At 45.5% G+C, this 18496-nt stretch overlaps 1 protein-coding gene across 2 annotated transcripts in view; it reads right to left on the reverse strand.

Moving 5' to 3' along the window:
• TP53I11 (tumor protein p53 inducible protein 11) overlaps nucleotides 1-18496 on the reverse strand; it is a 56283-nt gene that overhangs the window by 20635 nt on the left and 17152 nt on the right. The window contains exon 2 of one of the 2 annotated variants that reach the window (XM_073578578.1): nucleotides 18173-18250. The exons of the other annotated variant lie outside the window; for it this stretch is intronic. The gene's annotated coding sequence lies outside the window, so the exon portion shown is untranslated. The remainder of the gene's footprint in view (nucleotides 1-18172; nucleotides 18251-18496) is intronic. 2 annotated transcript variants of the gene reach the window in all.

Here is an 18496-nt window from a genome sequence, read left to right on the forward strand (position 1 = left end):
CGGGCTCTAGAGCTTCTGGGCCTGAGATCTAAGACCGCTAACTGCAAAAAAAAATAAGAAATAAAAACAGAGAAAAATCAGCATTAAAAAAAAAAAACACAAGAGACGAAGATTGCGCTGCGATGTGCCGGCCTCTCACATACAGCAGCCGCTTCTGGAGGGCGGCCGAAAATTCACAATCTGTAATTAACATCTGTCGGATTCTTTGTGTTCGCAGCTACACAACGAGCCTCATTAACATAATCCCAGCCATTGCAAAAAAAAAAATAAGAAAAAGAAAAATCTTTGTCATCTAACTTTTTATTCCTGCAGCTGGGAAGAGTCTCCGGCAAATCCCAAAATTAACAGCGCGCGTCGCCGCCTGGTCGGATGGCGCACACACACAAGAGACTTGCTAAATTTGCTGGAAAATATAAATGGTGCGATTGTTCCCAAGGACAAGCGTTTCTAGCAGATTAATGAGTCGGAGTTAGAATGGAGGCTGATAAAGCAGGAATCCAAAGGAAAAGTATTAATGGCGTCATTAGAAACAATTGGAATCAGTTTGGAAAGCGTGCTGTACTTTATAGGCGCAACTGATAATCCAGAAAATCTGATCATCTGGCACTAGCAGAAGATTGAGCGGCAGGAACAAAGCATGAGATTTTGCTTTGCAATTTTGGTAAAAACAGAATTAATTAGTCTTACCGGTAATTCGGTTTCTAGGAACCTTCCACGACAGCAGTATCGGAGGATGTCTCCCCGCCCTAATGGGGGACAGGAAATGCACAAGAGGTTAAATAACCCTCCCCTTCCTACTACCTTCAGTGTTTCTGTACACACTAGCATGTATAGTTACCACCAAAGTGTAGGAATCATCCAGTAGAATATCAGATAGGGAGGGAAATTAGTGCTGATGTGGAAGGTTCCTAAAAACCGAATTACCGGTAAGATAACAGCCTGCAGAACACGTCTGCCAAACGTTAAATCCCTGTTGAAATTTAGTCTATAATGTCTGGTAAATGTATGGACAGACAACCAGGTGGCGGCTCTGCATATCTGCTCCAAAAATGCGTTCCCTCTTTCTGCCCACGATGTTGCTACTGAACGAGTAGCGTGGGCTCTCAATGATGTAGGAGGGGGAATGTTCTGTGATGAGTTGGCGAGGTTGATCGCTTGCTTGATCCAATTAGCGATTGTATTTTTTGCCGCCTTTTTGCCTTTATTTTGACCTGAAAACTGAATGAATGAATTTTGGTCAATCCTCCAATCCTCTGCTGTAGGTAGAAGAAAACTACTCTGCGGACATCGAGGGTGTGGAACACTTCTTTCGTGTTGGAGAGGTTTGGACAGAAGGAAGGCAATACAATGTCCTGGAACCTGTGAAAGTTCGAGACTACCTTAGGCATAAAAGAGGGATCAAATCTCAGGATGATGCTATCCTCCATGATAGTTAAATATGGCTCCTGTATTGACAGGGCCTGCAATTCCCCTATGCGTCTTGCGGTAGTAATTGCTACTAGGAACACGGTTTTTAGCGTAAGTTTTTCAGAGTTGTGGAAGACAGTGGTTCAAATGGTTCACTGGTCAGGCCCCTGAGAACTAGGTTCAAGTCCCGGGGGGGGGGGGGATCTGGCTACGGAGTCTGGGATGGATCCTAGACGCTGAGGTCATGAATCGTTTGACCCATCGATGACTTGCCAGGTCCTGGTTGTAGAATGAGCTAAGGGCTGAAACTTGCACATTTAAAGTGCTAGGTGCGAGTCCCAGATCCAGCCTGTCCTGAAGGAATTCTAAGATTTGTGCAATATTAGGATGGAAGGGATCTGGAAAATTTGGGGAGCACCAAGATGAGAACTTCTTCCAGACCTTACCATAAATGGCATTAGTCACTGGTTTCCTACTCTTTTGTAGGGTTTGAATTACTTTTTCAGATAGGCCTCTAGCCTTTAGGATTCTGGCTTCAGTAACCAGGCCGCCAGGTTCATTTTGTGTGGGTCTGGGTGCAGTAGAGGGCCTTGGCGAAGAAGATTGGCTCTCTGGGGAAGAAGTATTGGACCTTCCTGAGCCATGTTTCGTAGGGCTCCGCACCAGCTTCTCCCTGGCTACAAGGGAGCCACCAAGATTGTAGTGACTTGTTCTGCCCGTATCTTCTGTAGTGTTCTCGCTATCATGGGAACTGGAGGGAAGTCATAGGCGAGATTGAAGTGCCAAGGATGGGAGAAGGCATCTATTTTCCACGCTCCGTCGGTGGGGCTGAGGGAGAAAAAGGTTTCCACCTTCGTATTTTGACCACTGGCAAAGAGGTCTACCTCGGGATGTCCCCATCTTGAGACCAGAGACAAAAAGACTGTTTGGTCTAGGCTCCATTCCCTGGGATGAACATCCCTTCTGCTGAGAAGGTCTGCCTCCACATTGTCCGACACCCTTAGATGCACTGCCGATATGGACAGTAGATGTTTCTCTGCCCAAGAAAAGATTTTTGCAACCACCAATTTTAGGTTGGAAAATTTTGTGCCTCCTTGGTGACGGATGTAGGACACTGTAGTCATATTGTCTGAGCAGACACGTATATGATGATTTTGGACAAGGGTCGATGCTGCCTTCAGCGCTTCCTCTACCGCTCTCAGTTCTCTCACATTTGAGGAGCTGGTTCTGATGTCTGGGGGCCATACCCCCCTGGAAGTGTGATTTCTCCACTATAGCACTCCAGCCTCTCTGACTGGCATCTGTGGTGATGATTTTCAGGGGAAGCTGATCCCAGCTGACCCCCTGCTGGAGATTCTGGTGGTTCAGCCACCATCTGAGAGACGCCTTTACATAACCGGGAAGAGGGGTTCTCCTGGTCAGTATATTCCGGTGTTTCCTTGAACACCGGAGTACATAGGACTGAAGGACCGAGTATGGGCTTGGGCCCAGGAGACGGCTTGGATACATGCTGTAAGTGAACCTACCATGGACATTGAGTCTCTCAGGGTTGGTGCTCTCTGGGCTCTAACTTGGAGAGTAACTGAACCAGGTCGAGTTGTCGCTCCCTGGGTAGAAAAGATGTTCGCTTTCCCGAGTCCAGGAGTATCCCCAAGAACTTTTTCCTTGTTGAGGCATGAAGGTCTGATCTCTCCAGGTTGGGGATCCAACCCAAGGATTGTAAAATTTCTAGAGACTTCCCTACATCCTGGTTCAGGCGAGATATGGATGGAGCTATTATTAGAAGGTCGTCTAGGGTATGGGACGATGCAGATCCCTTGCTGGCGAATGAAGATCATTGTCTCTGCCATCACCTTGGTAAATACACAAGGGGCTGATGATACTCCAAACGGTAGGACGTTGAATTGGTAGTGGTTGACCTGGGACCCCTGAGATACCGCAAACCTGAGGAATCTCCTGTGGTCTGAATGAATCGGGACGTGTTAGTAAGCATCCCTCAGGTCTATTGTAGCCATCACTCAATCCTGTCCTATGAGAGGGATTGCTGTCTTGACCGACTCCATCTTGAATCGCCTGTACTTCACCACTTGGTTTATTGGCTTCAAGTTTATAATAACCCTGTGTTTCCCTGAGGGTTTTACGACTACGAAGAGGCGAGAGTAGTGGCCTCTGCCTACCTCCTGATGTGGGACTGGGGAGATCGCTCTTGCTTGCAGAAGTGTTTTTAGGTCTGACAGCAAAGATCTCTGGAGGTGCGCCTGCAGAGAAGTTTTTCCTCAGGCATTGAGGGGGAGGACTCTCAAATTCCAATCTCAGTCCGTCGCGAATGGTGCGGAGAACCCATTGGTTTGGAGGTTATGGACTGCTATTGATCTATGAAATTCAAGAGTCGGCCCCCGACTGGCATACTGTCATTGTTTGTCCGTAGGGTTTTGCTGTTGCTGGTGTGACCCCCCCAGAGTCCAGTTGTCACAGTGACATTACCTCCCTCTAATGGGTAAAGTCATGCTTGGAGGCAGAAAGGGACCCCATGCCAGGCAGCATAGATTTAATCACAATTTCCTGCTGCAGGTCAGAAAAGGGAGATGCCTTATAAATTCTGGCCAGCAGAGGGGGTTGGTGAGTCAGCTAGAAATCAGCTGAGGGGGTTGTCATGGAAATGAAGCAGCGGTGAGGAAAAATGACAGTTAAACGTGAGGACGTGAGGTAAAGAGATCTTTCTGGAAGATCCTGTCAGATAAAGACAGGCAGCTGATCTGTGAAGAGGGAAAGGACAAGAGCAGAGACTGAGAGACTCTAGGGAAGCTAAAATACTGCATATAGCAGACCCCTGAGTGAAGCGCTAATAGAAGAAAAGGGACATCAGAGTCCTGGGTGGACAGGAGCTGTACGCCCCGATAGCCGAATCTGAAAGTACAGGGGATTGTAAATTCCTGTGCACACTGATCACCTGAGGGCACGGCAGCGGATAAGGAGCCCGGGGCCGACGGTGAAGAGAACGGTACCCGTGGAATAGGCTCACGCTGACAGCCGTACAGGTTAGTGAAACCATCACGAATAGAGGGTCGCAGCATAGTTATATACAGCGGAGACCCACACACAAAGCGCAGAAAGGAAGGTGCTAAATCCCCACCTGGCAAGGTGGATCCCCTGAATGCCTCCAGGCGAGCCGGACTCATTCCATCACCTGTATGTGGTGCTCCGGACTGCAACCTATTACCAGTAAAAGTTGAAGAAACTGCACCTCTCTGTGTCTCTCTCTCTCTCATTTATCTGCACCCCAATGTTTACAGCCTTTTTTTACTATTTAACATCTTTGCCCTGGGACTACAGCCCTACCTGTGGAGGGCTACAACATCATAGCTGCGCCCAACATCCATCCCAGAGGATCAACACCGCAGCGCTGGTCACCTCTGACTAGAATACCACAGGTGGTGTCACATATTTCACCATCTAATAACTTTATTTTCATTTTTACCACATAAATACCACACAACTTTCCCCTATTTTATTACTGGACGCCTCTGGGCCACAGACCGGGTCGCCGCCGCCGTGACACCGTCCCCCATGGAAGTCAAAGGGCCCGATACCGAGTACCCCCAGGCCCCACGTGGCGCTCCACTGTGGGGCCAGAATATTTCTGCCCTTACCTCCTTTTGGATAACTCCACCGGCCCGTTTTGCGCTTCCCTTTAAAATCCCTCTGGGATGGTTGATCACGGGGGGGGGGGGGGGGAAATGAAAAAAAATCATTTCCTAGGTTTTCTTTGTTCTGGAAGCGACTTCTTATCCGTGGCTTTCTCCAGGATATCATCCAGAGCTGGGCCAAACACATAATTCCCCTGGAAGGGAATGGCACAGAGTTTTGTTTTTGACGTAAAGTCTCCTCCCCAAGACTTTAGCCACAGTGTTCTTCTGGCTGAGTTGGAGAGGACTGCTGACTTTGCTGCTACTCGTATGGATTCCGCGGAAGCATCAGCTAGGAACCCTGATGCTTTTTGTAATAATGGAAGAGAGTCAAGGATTTCTTCCCTGGAGGTTCCCTGAGTGAGGTGGTCTTCCAGTGTACGCAGCCAGCGGAATAGGGACCTGGCAACACATGTAGAGGCTATATTGGCCTTTAGCAGGGTTGTGGATGCAACCCAGGATTTCCTGAGCAGGCTCTCTGCTTTCCGATCCATGGGATCCTTGAGCTGAGATGAATCTTCGAATGGAAGAGCCGTTCTCTTAGTACCCTGGACACCTGCACGTCCTCTTTAGGGACTTCCCATAGGGAGCAATCTCCCTCTAAGGGAAACCGATTCCTCAGGTCTGAGGGAACACCAAGTCCTTTCTCAGGGAGGGCCCATTCCTGCAAAACCAGGTTTCGGATGTTTTCGTGAATGGGAAACCCCTTTTGGTCTTTGGGCTTTAGTCCCCCAAACATTTCATCCTGAATAGAGCATTCCACTTCCGCCTCCTCCAATCCCATGGTGCCCCTTACCATACTAACCAAATCTCCCATGTCCTCAGACGAGAAGTAGTATTTTTTGTTATCGGGTTTGGGGGCGGAAGTGGAACTCTAATTCTCCCATGCAGCCTCTGAGATAGAGGTATCATTTCGACCGAGTTGGAGTCAGATTCCACAGGGGCCGCTTTCCTTTTCCTAGCAGGAGGGGGCTGTGGTGTCGGGGGTCTGGGCAACTGTCATCATAGAAGTTTGGACTTCTTGTTTGATGAGGGTTTTTATACTGTCCAGTAGGGAGGGTTGCGCTGCATGTATTACATCATCCGTGCAGGGCTGACATAGGAAGAAACTATGTGTCGAGGGAAGTTTGGTACCACACACACACACACACACACACACACACACTTGCGGCTTGGTTTCTTTACGGGGTCAGGGGCCTTGTGTCCCTAAAATAGACAGAGAAGGCATGCCAAGTCACCTCAGAGACCACCCGGACAGAATAAAGGGGGACCCACCCCGCTACTTACAGCAGGAGGGTGAACGCTGGGCTCCGCAGAAGCAGATCGAGAGGGCTCATCACCATCCATGGTCAGTCTGTCATAGTCACCAGTGCAGAAAAGGCCTTACCTGGACGCCCTCTGACCAGGGTTTTAATAGCCAAGGTCCATCAGCATGTTCTGTGCTCCTCCTCCCCTGGTCCACAAGTGGTGGCAATCTAGATCACCCCTCCTTGCGGCTTATTCTGTAGCTGTCCGCGGTCGTCCCGTCCTCCGCCCCTCCTAGGGTCGCTGGCTCCGCCCCCTTAGTCCTGGTTTGCCTTGGTGGCCGATCGATGTGGGGAGCCCCTATCGGTGGCCGCCATATTTGCCGCTTAAGCGTTCCACCCGGAACGCTGGGATGATGAACCGGAAGTTCGGCGCCTCGTCACTTCCGGTGCGCATGTGCGCCCGCCGCTGTGGGGAGGACGACGCCGGGGAGCTCACCGAGGACCCCGGCTGCACGTCGCCGCCTCGCTTTACCCCGCTGGGGGGTGCAGGAGAGGCGGGAGGGGGTCCTGAGTCACGCCGCAGCGGAGACGGGAGCGGCCTGCCAGACGGAGGAGAGCGGAGCCCCCGACTGTCGGCCGCCCGGCTTCCAGGTATTTCGAAAAGTGCCTCCGGTCGCCGGCCACGGCAGCACTATCCAGACCTCTTCATGGCCCATAGGGGACAGGAAAAACACTGGAGGTAGTAGGAGGGGGAGGGTTATTTAACCTCTTGTGCATTTCCTGTCCCCCATTAGGGCGGGGAGACATCCTCCGATACTGCTGTCATGGAAGGTGACTAGAGAAATTCTCTATAATAAAAAACTGCTTCTATAGAGCACTTTCAATGATCCGACATCTTTCAGGTCCAAAGCACACTGGACGAAAGGAAAAGAGGCTTCAGAATTTTTATAATTCCTTATTGCTATATCGTTCCTCAGTTATACTCCTCCTGGAATTTTTTTTTTTTTATTTGACAAAACTCTTGGAACGGAAAGATGGCAGATTATCAGATGTTTCTGGATTACTAGACGCTGGCACAATTGTATATTCAATCAACTTTAAGAGCAGGACGGTAAAACAAATGGACTTGGTGCTGTGAAGTATTGCCCCCCCCCCCCCCCCCCCAGTGGTGGTAATCCAGGCGCAGCGGCACCATCTACTTCTGCATAATATCACAAACCTGAGAAAACCAATCTACACAATCTGCAAGGAATAACAAGATGACACCTGGTTATTATGTGCGTCCCCCTTCACACATTCCTCATCGCTGCATCCCCATGGATACAGCCGGCACGGGAGGATGCAGCACCGAATTCAGCCGATTGGATGCAATCATCGCCTGCGCGTCTCATCTCCTCGACTAAGAGATGGGGGTGTAAACTTATGGACCAACGTGAAATATAAAGGCCCCCTGAACCAGAAATCCATTTATTAGTCAAAATAGCTACTTCCGATCGACCGGCGTTATGCAAGATATTCGCAACGACTGGAGCAACTTTACCCTCCGTGAACTCTGCTGACTGAGCACAAGAGGGCGCACACTGCACACCAATTTCTGCATTTACCATTAAGATAAATAGTAAATCAGTCTTCAGTGAGCTCCCCCTAGTGGTGGCAGCTTGCGGACAATTTTATCATTTTACTGACAGATGGAAAGTAACGAATGGAAAACTTTCCAGGGTAATTTTTTTGCTCATTTGTGGGCATTTTAACCCATTATTTAACTCAACCCAAACTATTCCCATTAGTACAAGTGGGGAAAACAGTCAAACATCTGCCATTTTGGAAACCTCTCGTTTATATGGTCATAAGGCAATAGTAATAAACTGAATGTAACGGTAATCAAAATAAAAAAAAAAAATAAAAAAAAAAAAGGTATAGACTTTCCAGTGCAGATGGCAGCATTACAAACTCACGGGGGTGACCACTCAGCTTTCCACAAACACTATAGGCATACAAATCAGCATGGTTAAATATGTGTTTTTCTACAGATTTGAGCTGTCAGTCATCACTGCAGGTATGGAATTATGTTCATGAACCAGGAGGCTCAGGATAATATTAATGACAGAGGGCAGCAGGTCTTGAAATAAACATAGTAAGGAAACGCACATTCCAATTGGTATGAACAGTGAGTAATATGGGAGAGATATGGGGTCTTTGATTTGCCTTTTATTGATCTTTTCAAAGGTCCCAGTGACTTGTACATTACAGCCCATTATTAACAATCCGGGCTGCCTGCGCTGTCAGTCATCCACTGCACATGGAAGTTGTAGCATATCCTTGCAGAAATTCCTTAGATTTTATCCGTAGGATTTCCTTGCACATAAAAGTTTTCCTGTTTTACTCAGCAACGTGCAGTAAAATCCGCAATTATGCGATCACACCAGCAGCAAGTAAATCGCCGGCAGCAGCGACTGCGAGCGGATTACCGGGATTTGATTGTCCGACCTTGCGCAAAACTTTGTTTAGAATGTAAATCAGCGACAATCAAGAGGACGACTTATTTACTTTAAACTAGAAAAAAGTTTAAATCGCTGTTTAGTAAAATAGTTTTCCAACTTTCTAACAGTGTGAACCTCCTACAGCCACTACTGGAAAACCACAATCTCTCATCCGTGTTTATTTGTAAAACTTGTTATATTTATTCCTACACAGAAAAAAAAAAAAAAGTTCAGGAACTTTGTGTTTCAGATCAATCTTTGCTTGCTGTGCACAGAAACATGAATTTACATCCAGAGACTGAGAGAACCCGAGACAGTTGTTCAGCAGAGACACAATGTATCAAACACTACATATTTTGCATTTGAAAAAAAAAAAAAAAAAAAAAAATTGCTTTACAAAAAAGATACTCCCATCTTCGCCCCAGCAGCTCCCTGCTAGGTCCTCCACTGGCTGCAGATGGGTCTTCGAATGGGATTTTACAGCACTGACAAGACCTCAAGTGGCCATGTGCACTGAGATACACATCGATGACGAGCATTGTATCACTTGGTCACAAGTAATCAAGGTCATTGACATACATTGCAATTCACACGAAAACTTTTTCAGCCCAGAAATATCTGGACCCAAGAAAGAGAAGACCATGCAGGGAGCTGGGTTGGCACAACAGATAAGTATAACTTTCTTTTAACTCCTTCCCAGCCACATTAAGAATCGCCCTATATAGTAGTGTAAGTTTTGCTGCCATTTTGCTAGAGCAGTGTAAAATCGGATCCCCCAGAAATTAAGTTCCTGGAGAATCAAATTTTTGGGCGGAAAGTTTGTAATTAATTGAATTTGTATATTTATTGATGTAGTAAACATTCATCTATGTCATCAAGACTCGGGATGAGTTTCCAGCCTCTGGATGTCTGTTAGATGGTTTCCATTCACTGACCACTTCCCAATATCTAAAGTAAAGCATAAAATGTGTTTACACCGATGTAAAAGCAAAATAAATACAACCAAATTTTATAAATAGAATTCGCAAACAATTTCATTCAATAAGTAATTAAAGAGTTGTCCATTAGCAAGATATCGATGATATTGATAGGACTAGTTCTGCAGTACCCGGCAGCAGCTACCACTCATTGAACGGAGCTGCAAACTGTTTATTACACTGGATCAAACAACTGACTAGTGAGGATACCAGGCATCAGACCCCCCGCAGATCGGAGATTGACGACTGATTCTAAGAATTGGTCATCAATATGTCCTAACTGATCAACGCCTTCAAGTTTTCATTTTAACAAACCCTAAACCTGACAACACTTCTGTCTGCAGAGGGGGTCTGAAAAAGACACTATACCGACCTACCCCCACAAAAAAAAAAAAAAAAGGGTTAAACGGTGGCAGTCACATTAGGGTCATGGAGCCTAAGTACATTGACCCTTCTGTCCCAAAAGACAACGCCAGCATTGTAAAGGACACATGCAGATACAAATGTTGTATTGGGGCCAAGGAGCTTCACTCTAGCCCTCCGGTTGCCCCTAAGATACCCTCCAACTGCTCCCCCCTCCACAGTTATACACCAGGTAATGGATTTCCAAGGTAGACAATCCCTTACATTGGAGCTGGACAGTTTAATCATAAACCCGGACTCTCCAAACCTATACCTAGGAGAGGCCCCATAGGAGGACACCAAGGAAAACAAATCCCTTCTATGTTTCACTACATCCCCCTCCTCCTGTTTCCACTGTCACTACATTCTGCCAGAGTTTCCCACATTAAGATACTCACGTAAGAGTCCTTGGCAGACGTGACTCCGCACCAATTCCTGCCTCGTAGAAACATTGGCTCACACTTACGCAAGGAGACATACGCAACGCACGGAGCAGATATACACAAACAGCTCCTGCAATAACATAGGAAGCCTGGCGGCCCAGCCTGACTCATCCCTGGGGCAGGGTTTCCTCCAGCTCCGGGGGTCCCTACAATGCAGCACTCAGACGGTTTTTGCACATTCTGCATTTCAGCTCCTGCTAGTAATAATTGTAGCAAAGCAGAGGGTTTGTTTTTTTTTACCTGGTACATCTCACAATGAGATTGCATGGTGCTTTGCATAGGACTGCATTGTTTCAACTACCTATATGGCAAGTCAGAGCAGTGATGCTCGCTGTACCAAAGATTCCAGTGCACAGATGTAGCAGAGCCAAATTGTGCATTGTAGGGGAGAAAAAAAAAAAAAAAAAAAAAAAAAAAAAAAAAAAAAAAAAAAAGGAGCATTCATGAGAGTGACTAAGCAATTTATGATGTTGCCACATTGTGTTTTACATAGGACTGCAGTTAAAGGGGGTCGACAAAAATTAGGCTACAGATATAATAAATGACATAAAACAAACAGAGCCATCACCTGCCTAATAAGTATCTGATTGCCCCGATGCTTTCTGGTTTCTTACCTGCAGTAGTCAGTCCCATTGGACCACTGCAGCCAATCACTACCTTTAGCAATGGCCAGTGCAAGACCGTTGAACAGAGATTGGCTGCAGGGGTCACAAGGATTAGATATCACCTGACTACTGCAGAGGTTAGGGGAGCACTAGTTCACGGCCTTAGAGCAGCAGAGGATTTTTCAGGTATATTTCTGCCATTTATCATTTCAATGATATCTTCTCATTCATACACAGATTACAAGTGTAAATTCCTCATTCTTCTTCTTCTTAGGTGACAGATCTGGGACAGGGCCGGCCCGAGAGATTACGGCGCCCTAGGCGAAACTATTTTGTTGCGCCCCTACTATTCTTGGCAGTAGATGAAAACTTGGGATATAAATTTAGGAGCAAAATAAACCACAACAATGATTAATTAACTCTCTCCTAACTCTTTAATCTTCTGAGAAGTTGTATAGGACAAATATATACAAAGTAATCAATAACACAAAACAAAAACGACCATAGGTAATTAAAATTTTTGTTTCCTTGCCTTTTTTTTTTGAAAAGGATGACACTAAGTCACCGAGATTAATTTGTTTAGCAACTTCAGATTCTATCGAAATTGTTGCCAACCCAACCAACCTCTCTTGCGTCATATCTGCCCTTAAATATGTACACTTTTCTTTCCATCCCTAAAACTTTTTGCCTTTTGAAAAGATTTTTTATAAAATTTTTTCTCTGGCGCCCCCTCTTTGGGTCGGCGCACTAGGCGGCCGCCTAGTTCGCCTATACGTTCGGGCCGGCCCTGATCTGGGACCCTCCTACGACCCCTTCTGTAAATGCACAGTTCCATTGTCAGATGTAAATATTTACAAAACTCTTACTTTCCATGTTTATAAAAAGAAACGTTGACGCTTTCTGCAATACAGATACAGAGCTGGATCTATTGACGCTTCTATATCACTGATGTATAGATGGAACTTTCTAACAAAGCTAGATTTGGGTTTCCGTTCCTTATCATTGTCAACATCTGTTTGCAGTCATTGAATGAGAGGAAAGCTCTAGTTTCAATTCAGAGGCTGGAATCACGTTATAAGGAGAGGGGAGCGAATTTGTTCGGATTGGGTTCCGAATACGATCGGAATCGAATATTTTTTTTTGTAATATTCGTCGAACGTCATTAGAGTCAATGGGAGTAGAAATTCCGAAATGTGTTTGGAACCGATCATAAGACATGCATTTGGCACAAATAAGTGTTCGAATATGGCCTGAATATGTCAAAATCAGATCCGGGGACAAAATCCGAACAAATTCGCTCATCTCTAGTTATAAGCTCATACCACAATTGAATCCAATCTAAACAATCGTCCATGAGTTAACACATTTCTCTTTCCTGTTCACTCCATCTAGTCTGCCGTCCACAGGACCTCTGGCTGCAGAGAAGACTCACAGGTACTTTTTCGGTTGAGCCATGTGCATACTAGAAAATTGCTTACATTACAATTCCCCAATGACTCACTATCTGTACAGGTGGATATCTTTTATTACAGCAGGGAAAGCCAAAGGAAAAGTAATCAGCTCATGGGCAGTCAGCGAGGCTGAGGCTGCCATAAACAGCTGCTGAGAGACTTACAAGGCAGCTGCTCCTATATTAAGAGATTCTGAAAGAAGTGGGAATTGTTATTTTAATCATATGCATAAAGTGCCTTGCGAAAGTATTCGGCCCCCTGGAACTTTTCAACCTTTTCCCACATATCATGCTTCAAACATAAAGATACCAAATGTAAATTTTTTGGTGAAGAATCAACAAGTGGGACACAATTGTGAAGCTGAATGAAATTTATTGGTTATTTTAAATTTTGGTGGAAATTCAAAAACTGAAAAGTGGGGCGTGCAATATTATTCGTCCCCTGTAACTTAATACTTTGTTGCGCCACCTTTTGCTGCGATTACAGCTGCAGTCACTTGGGGTATGTCTCTATCAGTTTTGTACATCAAGAGACTGAAATTCTTGCCCATTCTTCCTTGGCAAACAGCTCGAGCTCAGTGAGGTTGGATGGAGATCGTTGTGAACAGCAGTTTTCAGCTCTTTCCACAGATTCTCGATTGTATTCAGGTCTGGACTGTGACTTGGCCATCCTAACACCTGGATACATTTATTTGTGAACCATTCCATTGTAGATTTTGCTTTTTGTTTGGGATCACTTTCTTGTTGGAAGACAAATCTCCGTCCCAGTCTCAGGTCTTTTGCAGACTCCAACAGGTTTTCTTCAAGTATTTGGCTCCATCCATCTTCCCAACAATTTTAACCATCTTCCCTGTCCCTGCTAAAGAAAAGCAGGCCCAAACCATGATGCTGCCACCACCATGTTTGACAGTGGGGATGGTGTGTTCAGGGTGATGAGCTGTGTTGCTTTTACGCCAAACATATCATTTGGCATTGTTGCCAAAAAGTTCGATTTTGGTTTCATCTGACCAGAGAACCTTCTTCCACATGTTTGGTGTGTCTCCCAGGTGGCTTGTTGCAAACTTTAAACAACATTTCTTATGGATATCTTTGAGAAATGACTTTCTTCTTGCCACTCTTCCATAAAGGCCAGATTTGTGCAGTGTACGACAGATTGTTGTCCTATGAACAGACTGTCCCACCTCGGCTGTAGATCTCTGCAGTTCATCCAGAGTGATCATGGGCCTCTTGGCTGCATCTCTGATCAGTCTTCTCCTTGTTTGAGATGAAAGTTTAGAGGGACGGCCAGGTCTTGGTAGATTTGCAGTGGTATGATACTCCTTCCATTTCAATATGATCGCTTGCACAGGGCTCCTTGGGATGTTTAAAGTTTTGGAAATCATTTTTTATCCAAATCCGGCTTTAAACTTCTCCACAACAGTATCACGGACCTGCCTGTTGTGTTCCTTGGTCTTCATGATGCTCTCTGTGCTTCAAACAGAACCCTGAGACTATCACAGAGCAGGTGCATTTATACGGAGACTTGATTACACACAGGTGGATTATATTTATCATCATTAGTCATTTAGGACAACATTGGATCATTCAGAGATCCACAATGAACTACTGGAGAGAGTTTGCTGCACTGAAAGTAAAGGGGCTGAATAATATTGCACGCCCCACTTTTCAGTTTTTGCATTTTCACAAAAATTTCAAATAACCAATACATTTCGTTCAACTTCGCAATTGTGTCCCACTTGTTGATTCTTCACTAAAAATTTACATTTGGTATCTTTAGGTTTGAAGCATAATATGCGGAAAAAGGTTGAAAACTTCCAGGGGACCGAACACTTTCACAAGGCACCGTATCTATCTGAAAATTATAGTCTATATCATACTTCAGAGCCAAATTCACAATTCTGCTGTCTTTATAGATTGAATTCACTAGCAATCCCTGCCAGTCCAGCGTCTACATGAAAATTGCTCTGCTGCTTTGTATTCTGGTCTTTATATTAATAAATCCACAGGACCCGGGGTCCAGCAGCCACATGCATAGTATGGGCAACGGGCCAGAAACCTGAGAACCATCTCCTGGAATACGCGACACATCATGTTGTTGTGAGCAATGCATGACACTGCACTGTGCTACTTATCCGATGAGGCTGCAGGGGATTCCAGCAGGTCGGACAAGGTTCACAGGGATCCTGCCTGGTGGCCACAGAATACTGATGTGATCACTGCACCGGGGTTTCATGAATTAATTAGCTCATATTTAATATGTACAGTAATCTGAGGCAGAGAAAAAAAAAATAAAACACAAGTGTCTGCGGAAATGGAACTCCGCTAAGTACAGGATCACTACTGTATGTCCACAGTGACTGCAGCAGAATAGTGAGTACAGCTCTGGGGTATAATACAAGATGTAACTCAGGATCAGTAATGTAATGTATGTACACAGTGACTGCACCAGCAGAATAGTGAGTGCAGCTCTGGAGTGTAATACAGGATGTAACTCAGGATCAGTAATGTAATGTATGTACATAGTGACCACACCAGCAGAATAGTGAGTGCAGCTCTGGGGTATAATACAGGATGTAACTCAGGATCAGTAATGTATGTACACAGTGACTGCACCAGCAGAATAGTGAGTGCAGCTCTGGAGTATAATACAGGATGTAACTCAGGATCAGTAATGTAATGTATGTACACAGTGACTGCACCAGCAGAATAGTGAGTGCAGCTCTGGAGTATAATACAGGATGTAACTCAGGATCAGTAATGTAATGTCTGTACACAGTGACTGCACCAGCAGAATAGTGAGTGCAGCTCTGGGGTATAATACAGGATGTAACTCAGGATCAGTAATGTAATGTCTGTACACAGTGACTGCACCAGCAGAATAGTGAGTGCAGCTCTGGGGTATAATACAGGATGTAACTCAGGAGCAGTGACTTCAATTCCTAAATTGAATCTGTCACCAGAATTTTGCTACCCCTGTCTGAGAGCAGCATAATGTAGGGCCAAAGACCCCAATTCCAGTGATGTAAATCTTACTTGAATGTTTGTGGTTATTTTGATAAAATCCTATTTATAGCAGATCTACACCTCTCTGAATGTTGAGCTCTGTATAACCCCGCTCCCACCACTGATTTGCAGCTTTCTGCCTATGCACAGTGTAAGCGACATCTCTGTTAACAGGGTCTGAGTTTATCCATTACGCTGCTTTCACGTTAAGTGGAAAAACCTGACGATAGTTTCCCTTTTATATTTACATGGCATATAATATGTCCGCCGTTTATAAAACAAGTTGCGGTCCCTCAGCAGAACGCAGGTCACCAATGATAGTTTTACCATTAGAAATATCACCATTGCGTTATCTCCGTCACAGACTGTTATGAAGGAGCCCGGAGCCGCTGATTTTATGGAATTGTTGTCTACGTAGTGGCGCAGGTGTATCCGGCAGGCGCCGCAGGCCGCAGCTTGTCTCTTTGCCATGTTATGGTGCCAACGTCAATATTATGGATTCACCCATGTAAATGCTTTGCAAGATCCATGTCCAATGTTGTGGGGAGAGGAGGATCACACAGACGACATGTTTATAGCTAATGTGAGGTTACCTGCGGTCGTCAGTACCATGTACTCTCCCCTCCCCCATATACAGTATCTCACGTACACCAGTAAATACCAAACCACATTTCCAGGAAACCAGCACAGGACTTTCATTCACAAATATACCTAGAATCAGCGGTGACAGATCAGCACAGCAGCTTCCTTTCTACTCTGCAGTTTACCCAGAGTTACATTCTTCTCTTTATTTTTAGCAAACCAACGCCGAGTATGCTGGGGCTTGTAGTACGCAGACCCCTACCATATCACACACATCCCTCACCCAATCCTCACTCCAGTCTCAGCACAAATTTGCAGCTTTGTTCCCTTTAATCAACTTTCTCTTTCCACTTTAAGATCTCTGCTAGCTGATAATGAATAGAAACCTTTCCATTAAAGTCCTGTTCACACTGCTGCAGTTTAGCGCTCACGTGCAGAAGCGATGGTCTCTCTAGGCTTTAGCGAAGGGGGAATATAGCGCTAACAATTCCCCCCCGAAAATCTGTCACCGTCTCCCCCACTTCTCTTTTTGGACTGTATCTCCCTCCCAGAATCCGTCACTAACACTCGGCTGGCAGACATGTCACCGACTGCAATGAATATTTGCCAGCTGCACGGCGCTCAGTAGGCGACACCTGGCAGAGAACGGGAACCACAATTTTTACAGTCGCCAATCAACTGACATTTAAGCATCGCGTGCACAAAGTTATATTTGCAGAAAGTTACTGTAAGGTCAAAGTCGGCCTCTGGTTTGGGAGGATTGTGCAAAATATGGAGTGAAAGCCACCGTACGGGCGCCAAGCCCTCAGCCACCGTACGGGCGCCAACCCCTCAGCCACTTTGTTGCCTAGTTCTATAGTGAATGACTGGGGAGGAGGCAGAGCATGCACACTTCTGCTTCCCTCTAGATAGGGCTTCACTGGGGAAGGAGGAGACGTCTCAGTGGTTGGCGGTTGGATCCCCAACGCTCAGCCATTTATAGTTGATTTTTTTGGGAATAGCCCTGTAATGCTTATGTGTCAATTCGTTATGACTTTCAAGATCAGTGAACCAGAACGCTTGTTTATATCTCTATAAAGCTAGTCCTGCTACTTTGCTTAGAAATAGAAACAACTGTATCTACTTTTGTGAGCTAAAGGGCCTGTCACACTAAGAGATATCGCTAGCAATATCGCTATAACTAGTGACGTTATAGCGATATTGCTAGCGATATCTCTGTGTCTGATACTTACCTCCGACCAGCTCCCCCGCTGATTATCGCTGATCGCGCGAGAACGTTCAGGACTGTTTCTCGTCGTCAGCTTCCTGTGGCGCTTCCTGCTGTGAGGACGAGCGACGCGTGGAGCCGGGCGGGAGGACGCAGGATCGCCTGGTGTGACAGGTAAGTAGCGATCCCCGTCCCCAGCGATGTCGCTAGTGAGATCTGCCTATGTGGCAGCTCACTAGCGACCACTTAGCGATGTACCAGCGATCCTGACCGCGTCATATCGCTGGTCGGGATCGCTGGTACATCGCTAAGTGTGACAGTACCTTTAACAACCTCAACTCCAATTAGATACATTGTAACAAAGCACCAGCAGCTTTAGTGGATGTGTTTAGCTCACAGAGCATTGTCTAGAATGGGTATGATTGTATCCACTCGTCTGAGATTGGGGCTAGCCATTATCTGCAGATTTACTACCGCAATGTAAAGAAAGCTCCTATTCACTGTCCACAAGCAGTGACCTTTAAAATAGTGAGAAAATGAAACAAAGTCTATTAAAGGAGCTGCAAAACATTACATTTCTGGGGGTTTGAAGGTCACCCCCCCAAAAAAAAAAACAAACAAAACAAAAACATGTTCATCTCCTATCTACAGAATGGATAATTTTCCGATCGCTGGGTACTCACCGGTCACATCATCTACAGTGGGTACGGAAAGTATTCAGACCACTTTCAATTTTTCTTTCTTTGTTTCATTGCAGCCATCTGGTAAATTAAAAAAAAAGTTCATTTCTTTCGCATTAATGTACACTCTGCACCCCATCTTGACTGAAAAAAAAAAATAGTGTAGAAATTTTTGCAAATGTATTAAAAAAGAAAAACTGAAATATCCCATGGTCATAAGTATTCATCCCCTTTGCTCAGACACTCATATTTAAGTCACATGTTGTCCATTTCCTTGTGATCCTCCTTGAGTTGGTTCTACTCCTTCATTGGAGTCCAGCTGTGTGT

Source organism: Dendrobates tinctorius, unplaced genomic scaffold (assembly GCF_039654945.1).
Source record: "Dendrobates tinctorius isolate UK_male_01 unplaced genomic scaffold, ASM3965494v1 ptg000059l, whole genome shotgun sequence".
NCBI lineage: Eukaryota > Metazoa > Chordata > Amphibia > Anura > Dendrobatidae > Dendrobates > Dendrobates tinctorius.